At 43.4% G+C, this 12,700-nt stretch overlaps 1 long non-coding RNA gene across 6 annotated transcripts in view; it reads left to right on the top strand.

Annotated features, from left to right (window-relative positions):
- The window catches only part of LOC309528126, a 44,267-nt gene that overhangs the window by 15,088 nt on the left and 16,479 nt on the right, over positions 1 to 12,700 (top strand). The window lies entirely within an intron of this gene.

Below are 12,700 nucleotides of genomic sequence, written 5' to 3'. Positions count from 1 at the left end.
CTCTCGCCTAGCAGCTGTCTGCTTAGATTTTCACAATGCTGTATTTTTTGTGCACCATTTTCTCCTGTCTACAGGATGGCTTAGAGAAACCTCCATGGTACTGCTCTTACTTCTACAACTATGTAGGATCTATAAGTGAAGGAGAGAGCAGGACTGCAGTAGCAGGTGGTGTCTACAACCTTTATAAGTCCATAAGCCAATTACACTGAAACATAGGCAGTAGTGCTTCTGAATACCAGTTCCTCGAATCCACAGAAGGGGAGAATAGTCCTGCCAGAGGGCTTTTCGTGGGATATGTATGACTGATGTGATTGCAGAAATGGTTAGTGGTTGCTGTGGGCTATGTCCTCAGGAGAGGCATCCAGAATTTTAATCATTATTGAGAGAAGCGGTCCAAATATGTTGTTTTTCTTGCAAAACAGAAAAGTTTAGCACCCATGGAGAGACAGTTATGTTTCTTCAGTTCATGTAGAGTTTCAGTAGAGTAATAGCTTCAAACGCTTGAAACAATATATAAGGTTTAAAGTAAAATGGATGAGTTAAAGTAAAACAGGCCAGCCAGCTCCATTAAGTGAAATGCGTGGGGCGGAGCAGGGGGAGAGATGACCTTTCAAGCAGTCATTGAAATTCAACTGTGCCCATCATTATGCAAACAGCCTAAGAACCGCTCTCAGGCTTGGTCTGAATTGCAAATAGATTTTTTTTAAAAAACTGCAGACAGTTCCAAGGTTAGCAGGTTGGGGTATGTGAAACCCGCTTCTGAGATCCTGGACCCAAGTGATATTCTTCTGCAGCCCTTCCAAAGTTTGGTAAATAACTGGGTGTGGTCTCTCAGTTGTACTACTTAACAGTGTTTGGCTGAAATCTGTAACACTTGTTCAGGCATTATGTCTAAAGAGGGAATTAGAAAGGAGTAGTCAGAAAAAAGGTCTGTATAGTTAAAGCTATGGTTTTTCCATTAGTGATGTATGGAAGTGAGAGCTGGACCATAAAGAAGGCTGATCACCGAAGAATTGATGCTTTTGAATTATGGTGCTGGAGGAGACTCCCATGGACTGCAAGAAGATCAAACCTATCCACTCTGAAGGAAATCAGCCCTGAGTGCTCACTGGAAGGAATCATGAAGCTGAGGCTCCAATACTTTGGCCACCTCATGAGAAGAGAAGACTCCCTGGAAAAGACCCTGATGTTGGGAAAGATGGAGAGCACAAGGAGAAGGGGACGACAGAGGGCGAGATGGCTGGACAGTGTTCTCGAGCTACCAGCATGAGTTTGACCAAACTGCGGGAGGCAGTGGAAGACAGGAGTGCCTGGCGTGCTCTGGTCCATGGGGTCACGAAGAGTCGGACACAACTAAATGACTAAACAACAACAACAAGTCAGAAATGGGGGAGGGCACTCTCCCTTGCTCCCCATGTTTCTGTCTGCTCTACCCCCAACTTTCCTGTTTTGAGAGAGAACATCTGAATGGGTTTTTTTTTAAGTGCATTCGTCTGAAGACACTTAGAACCCTGCTGGCAAGTGGGAAGCCTGCACCCTCAGGATTCCTAATTGCAAGGAGACTTCTCTGCATTTCAAAGCCTCCTTTAGACTTCCCACACAACTTGAGAAAGTTGGGGATGGAGCAGGTTGGGCCGGCACACACAAGGACAGTAGGATGGCAGCATGGGGCTGCACTCTTCACCTGACCTTCTTCTGGCTGCTGCTGCATACGGCCATGGAGAGGGGGAGGGGCAAGGACATTGTGGTACAAATCCACCAGTGAAGCCATGCTGGCATTTCCGACAGTGCTTTTGAATTGTGCCAACCTCACCTGCTTTCTCTTATTGGGCACATTACATGAAGAGGGTTTTCATCTCTTTAGAAACCATGAGGGGATTTGCATTAAGTTATCAGGACCATCAAACGCTTGAGATAAAGGCAGCTTCCGATAATTTGGGGAAAATTTTGAATATGGGTTGTATGAATATCTATAAGCACCTTGTTCTTTTGTCCCCAAAGCTGAACTCTCATCCCCCAGGAATATTTCTTTTAGTTACTTAGGGTTACTCATCCCCCTTTCTGAGCTTGTCCTTTAAGGCCACAGTGAACATGGCAAATTAAGTGAATGCCTGTCTGGGGAAATTATTACTTCAACACTATAATTTCAGACTGAATGCAAGAATCTCATTTAGAAAGGCGGTCAGCATAGGTAAGGTTTAAAGACCTCATTTGATGGGGACCATGTTACATCCTTTGTGCCAATAAATACTTCTGTAATTATAAGCTTGCTGCTTCTTTTCAGTTTTAGTTTGCCTAGTTTCAACTTCCAGCTCTAAAATATCGTAATGCTTTTTCTCTATTAGAAATCTCTCCATGGGAGGCACTTACAAACAGTGATAATAGCAACACTTAACCATCTGTTTTAAGGTCATTCTATTTAGTTTGGCAATCTTGCTGGAAGCCAGGCTTTCCAAGCTATGAATCATTCTGGAAGCCCACTTCTGAACTCTTATACATTTCTTTTCCTATTTTTTTAAAATGCTTTGACACAAGCCCCTGACCTACTATGCCATTAACTCACGCTACTGATGAAGATTTTTTTAAAAAAACAACAAAACTCTGAGCCAGTTTATATAGAGTGTTTACAATAAGTCACTTGCCTTGAGGAGAAGGTTTTACATCCAATCCGCCTCTGTTCTTCTCAAGTTTCCTAATCAAATAGAAGAATGTAAAGCCTCTGTATTCTTAAATATAAAACTGGTTTAATAAATTACTTCTTCAAAAAACAAACATGGCCTGGTTGAAACCTGGAAGTTGGCTTTATACCCTTAAATTCCCCAAGAAAACTGGCGATGGCACAGCTATGACTTGCATGCCAAGGCTCCATGATCCTGTCACTCCTTAGATGATGAAGAACTAAACAAGCTTGCTAGCATATAGCTTGGGCTCAAATAGGCCACAACTTCATTGATTACAGATGTGAATAGTTTGCTATAGGCATTGAGTGAAGCCATTTATTTTGCTCCAGCCCGTCTGCTGGGAGTAAACCAAGGGTAAACCACATGGGGGGGGCTATGACATACATTAAATAGGTGTCCCCCCTGAGGGGTCCCCGTTGGTGGAGTGTTATGGCCTTAGCCGCCACCTGGGCATCGGATACAGGCAGCTTTGTGCGAATCTCTTTAATGGTGCACCCTTAATCAAGGAGGGGCAGGCAGAGGCTACAAATTCCCCTCCACCCAAGGCTTACCCAATGTCTAGCCTCACAAAGTTGTGATGACTGCTATGAGGTAGGTGAAAACCAAATGGGTGGTGCCAATTTGCCAAGTGGAAAAATTCCTGCCCGGCTCCAAATATGGTGCTAACAAGGTCCTTCTTAGCATGAAAGGAAAAGCGTATGACAAAGGGGGGGAGGGGGGAGATCTGACAAAATGCTGAGAATGATTTGGCAGGCTATTTATTCCCCTGGGAGTGAACCCAAACATGCCCATTGGCTGGTTGGTCTCACCCTCTGGGGAACTCTGGACCCCAGGCCAGTCGGCTATTGGCCAATCTGCAGGTAGGTCTGCAATCCACTGCAGCCAGCCACTAGGCTGCAGATGTTGTCATGACCAGCCTACAATGCTGTCTGACCATTAAAGGTAAGTGGACTTCTTCCACCACCCACCCATCAATTTATTCACTCATCCACCACCCCACATCTACTTCTGTTATCCACCCTTCATGCCACATATTGGCTGTGGAGCTCCTCATCACCTTTATACAGAGAGAGGTAAGGTAAAGGTAAAAGATCCCTGGACAGTTAAGTCCAGTCAAAGGTGACTATGGGGTGCAATGCTCATCTCTCTTCAGGCTGAGGGAGCCAGCATTTGTCCACAGACAGCTTTCTATGCAATGGGACACTGTGTTGAGTGCCAAAGCACATGGAAATGCCGTTTACCTTCCTGCTGCAGTAGATGATGATGATAGATGATAGATAGATAGATAGATAGATAGATAGATAGATATAGATAATTTTTTCTAATAACAATTTTTTTTACGTATCATTTCCAAATTTACATTGATTGACTTCCCCCCCACCCCTCCTGGTTTCCATTCCCCCCTTTTATTTTCCTTGCATCCAATTATTTTTCATTACTTAATTTCAAATTCTTTTTCACATCCTAATTTTGCCTTCAATTCAAAAATGTTGCAACAAACCTGCTAATGTTTCCATGTTTTTACAGTGTTCTTAAAAATAATCTATAAATTTTCCCCATTCTTGATTAAATTTTCCTTCATGGTGTCTGATCTTCACAGTTAATTTAGTGTATCATCTTAGTCTTCCATTCTTCTTTCGTTGGGGCGTTCTCTTCTTTCCAATTCTGGGCAAGTAGCATTCTGGTAGCTGTGGTTACATACATAAATAGTCTATTTTGCTTCTTGGCACTTCATCTCCTAGTATTCCTAGTAAAAAGGCCTCTGGTTTTTTAACAAATGTATTTTTAAACATTTTTTTCAATTCATTGTATATCATTTCCCAGAAGCCCTTTGCTTTTTTACATGTCCACCACATATGAAAAAACGTATCTTCTTTATCTTTACATTTCCAACATAGGTTAGATGAATTTTTATACATCTTAGCAAGTTTTACTGGAGTTGAATACCACCTATACATCATTTTCATATAATTTTCTTTTAGTGAACTGCATGCCGTAAATTTTAAATTCTCTTTCCACAGCTTTCCCCATATTCAAATGGTATGTTGTACCCTATATCTTGTGCCCAGTGTTTCATTACAGTCTTAACCTCTTCATCTTTCATCTCCCATTCCAACAGTAGTTTGTACATTCTTGATAAGAATTTCTCATTATTTTCCAATAATTCCTTTTTGAACTTTGAGAATTCCTTCCCAAAGCCCATCCCTTTATCACCTCTGAATATGTCAATCAATTGATGGTATTGTAGCCAATCTGTTAGCAGACATTTTATATCATTATATTCTTTCACCTTTAACTGATTTTCTGGTTCTGTTAACAGATCTTTATATGTTGCCCAATTTCAAGTTTTCCCTTTTCAAAGATATTGCTTCCATTGGGAACACTGTGATGAGTACCAGAGCGCACAGAAACGCCATTTACATTCCCGCCACAATGGTACCTATTTATCTACTTGCACTGGCATGCTTTTGAACTGCTAGCTTTCCAGGAGCTGGGACAGAGCAACAGGAGCTCAGTCCGTTGTGGGGATTCAAACCGCTGAACTTCTGATCAGCAAGCCCAAGAGGCTCATTGGATTCCCCCCCCCCCGGGCTAAACTGTGAATATTATTCTGGAACAAAAAGTATGAGAAACCTTTTTTACTTAAAAAATGCATTCTTCATTTTATGGCAAAGCATTAATGTCAGTTGTGCAATCTGGATGCAAGTATGCATTGCCTTGCACTTCAATAGGAGGAAAGGTGCATTAATATTCACTTTGGGAATGGTTTAATGATGAGTGATTGATGCATTGCCAGCTCATAAAATCCGATCAGTATCAGCTCATTAGCAAGAAGTTGAACTGTATGCATTGTTTTGATACACCCACCCACATCCACATGATAAACAACACTCAAGACGGAGCCTGCTTTATTAAAACATAAAATATTAATTCTGAAAATCAGTCTTCGAAACTGAGATATTGACTACATAATTCCATATTCTCCTTATTCAGATGTTGATGTTGAATGAGGAAGACATTTTGCAAATGACTGATAAATGGTGAAATAGTTACAGTGGTACCTCGGGTTACAGACGCTTCAGGTTACAGACTCCGCTAACCCAGAAATAGTACCCCTGGTTAAGAACTTTCTTCAGGATGAGAACAGAAATCGCGTGGTGGCAGCGGGAGGCCCCATTAGCTAAAGTGGTACCTCAGGTTAAGAACAGTTTCAGGTTAAGAACGGACCTACAGAACAAATTAAGTTCTTAACCCAAGGTACCACTGTACAGGTATTACTTTCCCCATAGTCACATATATTCCAGTTGACCCAAAATGGAATGACGGTCTCATTCACTAATCCAAAGAAAACATCTTTAAAAAGATGCATTGGGAGGAATTCAATCTACCTCTATAACACTTACTCTATCACTGAAAGCTTCTTAGCTTGCAAGACAAAATGATTCCTTCCAGGAGTGCCAACTTGAATGAAATATGGGGCAGGGGAAGGTAAGTCCAGCCCTGCATAATTGCTCACATGTTGTGGCACACACTTACCATTTCAATGGCAATACTTATCAACTTTGGAGGGCTCAAGTCCCCTCAAATATTTTATGGGGGAGGGGAAAGGACCTTAGCTCCTATGATCCCTTCTCTCTTCCTCATGTTCACTGTTCTGGGGATTTTCCTTACCTTCCCTTTTTTGGACGGGAGGGAGGGCTGTGTGGGGAGAAGCTTGGTAACCCCATTGCACTAGTGGACGTCTTTGTTAATTGAACCCCACAAACATGAATCCCGATGGGAATCTACCTGCAGCAGGAGTGCTCAAGGGGGATTATCTAACTGCAGTGGACCTCATGTAACTCTGAACAGCTTCATTCCAAATCCCTGTTGTTTCCAGGCAACTGCATGAACATTCCTAAAGAAATCTGAATATTTCTGAACATTCCTAAAGAAATCTTGGGATCTGAGAGAAACATATAGGAGGTTTCTTCCAGATCCCAAGATAAAGCATATGGAAGAATGAAGGGTCATGTGTGGTCTGCTGCAATTTTCCAGCCAACCAAGAGTTAACCTTATTTACTTAACCATGAACTGTAGCAAACCTTTATGCTTTTTAAAAAAAATGTATAGTTTGAAGCTCTTTTCTTTCACAACATAGCAGAATATCATCTGGACTAGCAGTTCACAAAGTGGGCAATAATCCCCCCTGGGGGTTGGGTGGGAATTACCTAGGAGGGCACTAAGAGGCCAGGCGAGATGATGCTGAAAGTGCAAAGACTCTGGAGCTTTGCAACATGAGTCTCCTAATGTCAGTTGAGGATCTCTCGCTTCCAGCAGAGAGAGTGATTCATATGCACATTGTCAAAGAGAGAAAGCATAGAAGGACAGGCACAAAATGATCCTATTCGAAAGCCCCAAGGCCTGTGGAAGGAGTGCTTTGAAGAACACAATGACAATACAGTGGAGTTTAATATGACAGAACTGCCAGGGCTGGGCAACTTCTTCTATGCCCAAAGTGGATTCTTGGAGGCCTCTTTAGGCTTTAAGCAGTCAGTTAAAAGCAATTCTCTTTCATTTCTGACAGGTTTGGGCATGTAGACCCATTAAAACGAGCTCAGGTAAAACAATTGGCAAAACAGACTGTGACCCAGGCAGTTTCCATCTCTTTTTCTCACATCGTTTAAACTTGTAAAAGCTTGCTTAGTTTTCTTCTTCTTCTTTGGTCAAAAAGCTTCTTAATCCTGAATCTGATAAATGCAGTATTTCCCCCTCTTTTCAAGATGAATTAAGCCTTCTTCCCTGAAGATATAATCAGCAAACGTAAAGAAATTTTGCAACATGAAGCTGATTGTGGCTATAGTCCTATTAGTGTGGCCAAGTACAAAGAAAGAAGCAACCTTTAGTCTTGCAGCAACCTTTCGTTTTTTGCGTAGAAGGAGGGCCCTCATTAGGCGTAGCCTGTGCAGCCAGCTAAATCTCCTGAAATTCCCCCTTCTGCAGAACAATTAAAGCTTCTTTTACCTTTGGCCAGCCTAGGACATTTACCCGGGAGACCCATTGAACTTAGTGGGATTTACTTCAAAATAAACATTCCTAGCATTGCACTGTTAGTGGTGGGCAGAGTAATTCAAATCCCAATTTACTATGCTGGAGGGGGATGGAGCGGAGGGTTTCTTTTGCCCAGACTTGCCCAGATCAGCCAACCTCTGCTGTGGGGCAACTCCATCATTAGTGGCTCAGCCTTGTCAGAGAGGAGCACCCCAACGCTCTTTCTCAAACATTGAACAGGTAGAGCCTACCTACAGCTATCAATATTTCCACCAGTGGTAGGTACTAGAAACTGCCCAAAATAGGACATTTCAGAGGCAGGGAGAGGACAGTGCTGGTCCAGCATATGATTCACCCTAGAATCACCAAGGAAACATTTTTCCTGTCCTTCTCTCCAACTTCCACCCTGGCAGCTATGAATGATGGGGATGTAGATTCAGCGCCGGAATAAGGGTGCTGTGGGCAGTTCTGCTACACAGGGCACCGAGCCAAGGGGGCACAAAACTGAGAAGATTCATAATTGAGAAGATCCATTTGGAGGCACAAATTTTGGCCTTGCACAGGGCGCCATGTTACAAAAGATAACCTGGTGGAGGCAGCCAAGGCTACACTGCCCTGCTGCTGCAAATCAGGAGTTTGGATTGCCCCTCTTGGACTGCAGTCCTACACACGTTTACTGTGAGTCAACCCCATTGAACTCAGTGGGTCTTACATCTGAGCAGACTTGTGTAGGCCCACACTTTAACTATTAGGTATTTTAGGTATAAAATAACTCAGATAATAGAATAATAGAACTATAGAGTTGGAAGGGACCCTGAGGATCATCTGATCCAACCCCCTGCAATGCAGGAATACGCAGCTGTCCCATATGGGAATTGAACCTGCAACCTTGGTGTTATCAGCATCATGCTCTCACCAACTGTGCTATCTCACCCAGGTCTGATGAGTTCACTGTTTGTGATAAGCTTCTTCTTTCGCTGTATTGAGAGTAAAAACAGATACAATACTACTACTACGAAGTAGTTAAGTTGTAAGTGATGAAGCCATGGTGGTCTTTGACATCTTTTGACTGATTTGGCGGAACACAAACAGTAAAGTTAAAACGGGCCTTTGTTTGATCCTGGAAGCAGCAGTAAAACAGAATGGAGGAGGTGGCCTCTACAGAAGGCTGCCTGGGAAAAGTATATCTGCTCAGTTTTATCTGTGATCAACAGTTCCATTTTGTTTTCCATTTTCATCTAATCTCGAGAAATTTGATTGAATGTTGCCGCGTTTGTATTGTCTCTGTGCAAACCACTTAGGGACTTTTATTCTATTAAGCAGTATCATTTTTAATTGATAAAGAAATGCAATATAAAATCTCGGAGGCACTTGGAGAGGAGGCAGCTGCTCATATCCAGCCTCAAGGCTCCTTTGCTCATCCTCCTCTCCTACCTATTCTGGCAAGCAAGACACTGAGCATAGCAGGGCTTTCCAAAGGGGAGGATGAAGGCTCTAAATGGCTGCATTGTTCAAGTAAATGATTTAGGTTGGCCAATGGGGAAAAATGAAGGGTTTCTGCACCTTTAATTGTTTTTCAGAAGATGAATTCATGCTCAGGGTTGGTCCCACTGTTGGGCAGAGTGAGGCAACTGCCTCAAGCAATGGATGCTGCAGATTGGGAGGCTTTTGGGAGCCTCTAAAGTAGCTTGAAGTCCTCAGTTACAGTGAAGGATGCTGTTCCGTCATCTGTAAGGTTTAGCTGCCAGTCCTTAAGCCTTCTATTCAGTTGAGGGCACCATCTTGTCCTTCAATGAAGGGATCAAGATGTCTTAGACAAGCCCTGAGTGAACGTTAAGAAATCCCCCACCCTTTCTCATGTGTTCACCTATTCATCAAAGACAGCTCCATTTGGTTTGCGTTAGAACAGGCTTGCTTAAGGGTCAGGGAGACAGGCATGGTAATGTATAAATGTCTGTTAAAAACTCACACCTTCAGGCTTTCATTGCCAACATGATCTTCAACCTCAACTATTCTCCGCTCCTTTTCTCTTGGGTGTATTTGATTTAATGAACTATGTGACAAGTTACTGTAGGCACTGTGGAAACACATTATTGCCAGTACTACCATCATCACCACCAGGCAGGAAAGTACCGTATTTTTTGCAGCATAACACTCACTTTTTTCCTCCTAGAAAGTAAGGGGAAATGTCTGTGCGTGTTAGGAAATGCCTACGGGTGGCATGCCTACGGATTTTCCTCCTCTAAAAACTACGTGCGTGTTATGGTCAGGTGCGTGTTATAGAGCGAAAAATATGGTAATTACGTGACAGCATATCTCTGTGAAGAGAGGCCCTGCTTTCTTCTGTGTGGAACATGGTGGACCTTGGTGGTACCAGAGGGAGAGGCAATGCTCTCAGGACACGTAGCTCCCTCCTTCCTCCCCACTGCTGAACCCTGTAATTATTTACAGGGTCACTTTTCCTATATTGAAAGTCACTTCTCCTATATTGAGAGTGGATTCTTTATTATCATCTATCAGTGTCGAAGCAGAAATGTTTAAATAGAATAGGACAGACAAATAAAAGAAGTCTGTGTGTGATCTGAAGCAGGAACTCAGGGCCTAACCATGTGTCAGGGTATTTGTGGCACACAGTACCTCAGAGTATATTCTGGGCACTAAATACCTATTCAGTGGCAACTGGGCATGAAGGAAGTACAAATCCCAATAGAGAATTCAAATATCCCCCCCCCTTTTACGAATTGTGTAGTTTGAATGACAAATTTTTCATTTGTGAGACTGAGGCCACATTCACACCATACATTTAAAGCCTGAAGATACCACTTCATGGCTTCCCCCAAAGAATCCTGGGAAATGTAGTTTGTTAAGGATGCTGGGAAAGTCCTTGGTATGCAATCTCCCACCCCAACATAACTTCTGTCTCACGGGACTGAGCTACAGTTAATTGGCTCTCATCCATTACTTCCTCAAGATGCTGGTTCAGCACCTTCACAGCTTTATGGCAGCATGACACTTTTTGTTAATGTCTGCACATCAAGCTGGCGTTAAAGGCGCAGCTACAATAGACGGTTAAAAAGTTGGCCACCTGCGTTGGCACAATCTGAAACGGAGTTGAGCAGAGAGGCTGCACTGCCTGCGAATGGAGCCAACCCACCTTTGCTGCTTTAGTCAATTAGCTGCGGGTGAAAGAACAGTCAAGGTCCACTGGGTGAGATGCTGGAGGTCACTACCTGAGCAGTGCTGTGAATGCTGGGCAGCGAGCCAGCGAAACTTTGAAATGGAGGCAGCTAATTAGCTGCAGGTGACTGCGAGGAAAAGTCATTCAAACCCGGAGTCCCCTACAGCTGGGGACAGATGAGAGCAGATGGGCATTCCAGGTCTACTCTTGTCGGCTTCACTTCTGGGCTTACTGCCACTACGTCGGCCTCTCCACTTGCTTCCCACCCCCATTTTATCATGTAATTTACAGCATCTTGCTGTGCTGGTTGTAAACACGATGAAGCAAGTGTAGCTAGTGCGGCAAAGGCAAGCTGAAACAGTAGCTCAGAGAGCAGCAACCGCCTCTCTCCATCTTATTTAAGGGGCGCCTCCCGTGTTAAGTGTTCAGAGTCAGTTGTGCACATAGCTGTTGCTTGGGATGTGGGGAAGTGCTTCCAGATTTCAGCTTCTCCAGCCCCAAATGCTGAAAAATGAAATGAGAAACACCTCACAAAAGAGGTGTCTTTTACATAGGTACAAAAGAGGTACTGATTATACACCACTGATTTTACAAGTTACTTTGGTTGCTTCCAGATAACTTGTTTATTGAGCACTTATTCCCAATCTCTCTGCACAAAGTTTTTTTGGGGGTGGGGTGGGGTGGGATATGTCTGCTGTTAACTGAACATCCATTCTGATTTGTTTGCAGGAGGTTAATACAAAATTGCCTAAAGCAATTGTTATCCAACGCTTTCCAGGAACATTTCCTCATTGCTTTCCGTACCTTACATATGATTTTTTGGAAACAGGTTTTGGTTGCACAAGAACACCATATTCACTTTAATCGCACAACTTGAATGTGCCAGGACCCAACCATTTGCCACACCCTGTGCTAATTTTGTTACAACTGCATGATCAGATTGGGCAATGAGAACAACTGACACCTGACTTGCCGGTGTCAGACACATGTTTGGTTTGGACATATGACATTTTAAAAATCTGGAGCCTTCATTCAGGATAGGCTGGGGAAATGATCTGAAAGGCAGTAATAATGTGTCAAAATCTGTCTTCCCTGGCCATTGAGAAGCTTGGATGTGTTTTCTCAGGTGGATAACATTCTAGAGATATTGGTATCTTTGCCCAGTCACAAATGCACAAGGGTACAATGCAAGCAGATTCAGATCCAGATTCACAGCAGCACCAGTTCGCACCTCCCAGATCCTTTAAAAAATAATTGGGCGTCAAGCCTCAAAACCCACCCCCATGGAATAAAGACACAATGGAAACAGAATTTAGTTTAAAGGTTAATGGGCAAATTTAGGCCACAACTTTATTGCGTACACAGGTGTGACTGGTATTGGCTTAGGCATTGGTATCTAATGACTATAATTGGCTCCTGCCCACCCAGCAGCAAGCCTGCAAAGGGTAAACTACCAGCAGAAGGAGCTCCAACAATGGCTATTGACTGGTGCTCACCCCTGGGGTTCCCGAGGGTCCTGGCATGGCCCTAGCCCCTTCCAGGGCTTCGGATGAGATCCAGACCCCTGGATTCCTTTAATGGAATACCCTATCACATGGAGGGGCAGGTGATGGCCGCACCTCCCCTCCCCACATTCCCCTAAACAAATGCCTAACCGCCTAACCTTACAAAGTTGTGACAATTGCTAAGAGGTAGGCAAAAACCAAGTGGCCACTGCCAATCTGCCACATTGGAAAAAATTCCTACTCGGCCCCCGTTCCAAAAAACGGCAACCAACCAAAGTCCAAAGCAAAGCCAGACACCGATCTAA

This window comes from Podarcis vaucheri (genome assembly GCF_965113315.1).
Source record: "Podarcis vaucheri genome assembly, chromosome: 3".
NCBI classification, from domain to species: domain Eukaryota; kingdom Metazoa; phylum Chordata; class Lepidosauria; order Squamata; family Lacertidae; genus Podarcis; species Podarcis vaucheri.
This window is presented reverse-complemented; position numbering and strand designations above follow the sequence as displayed.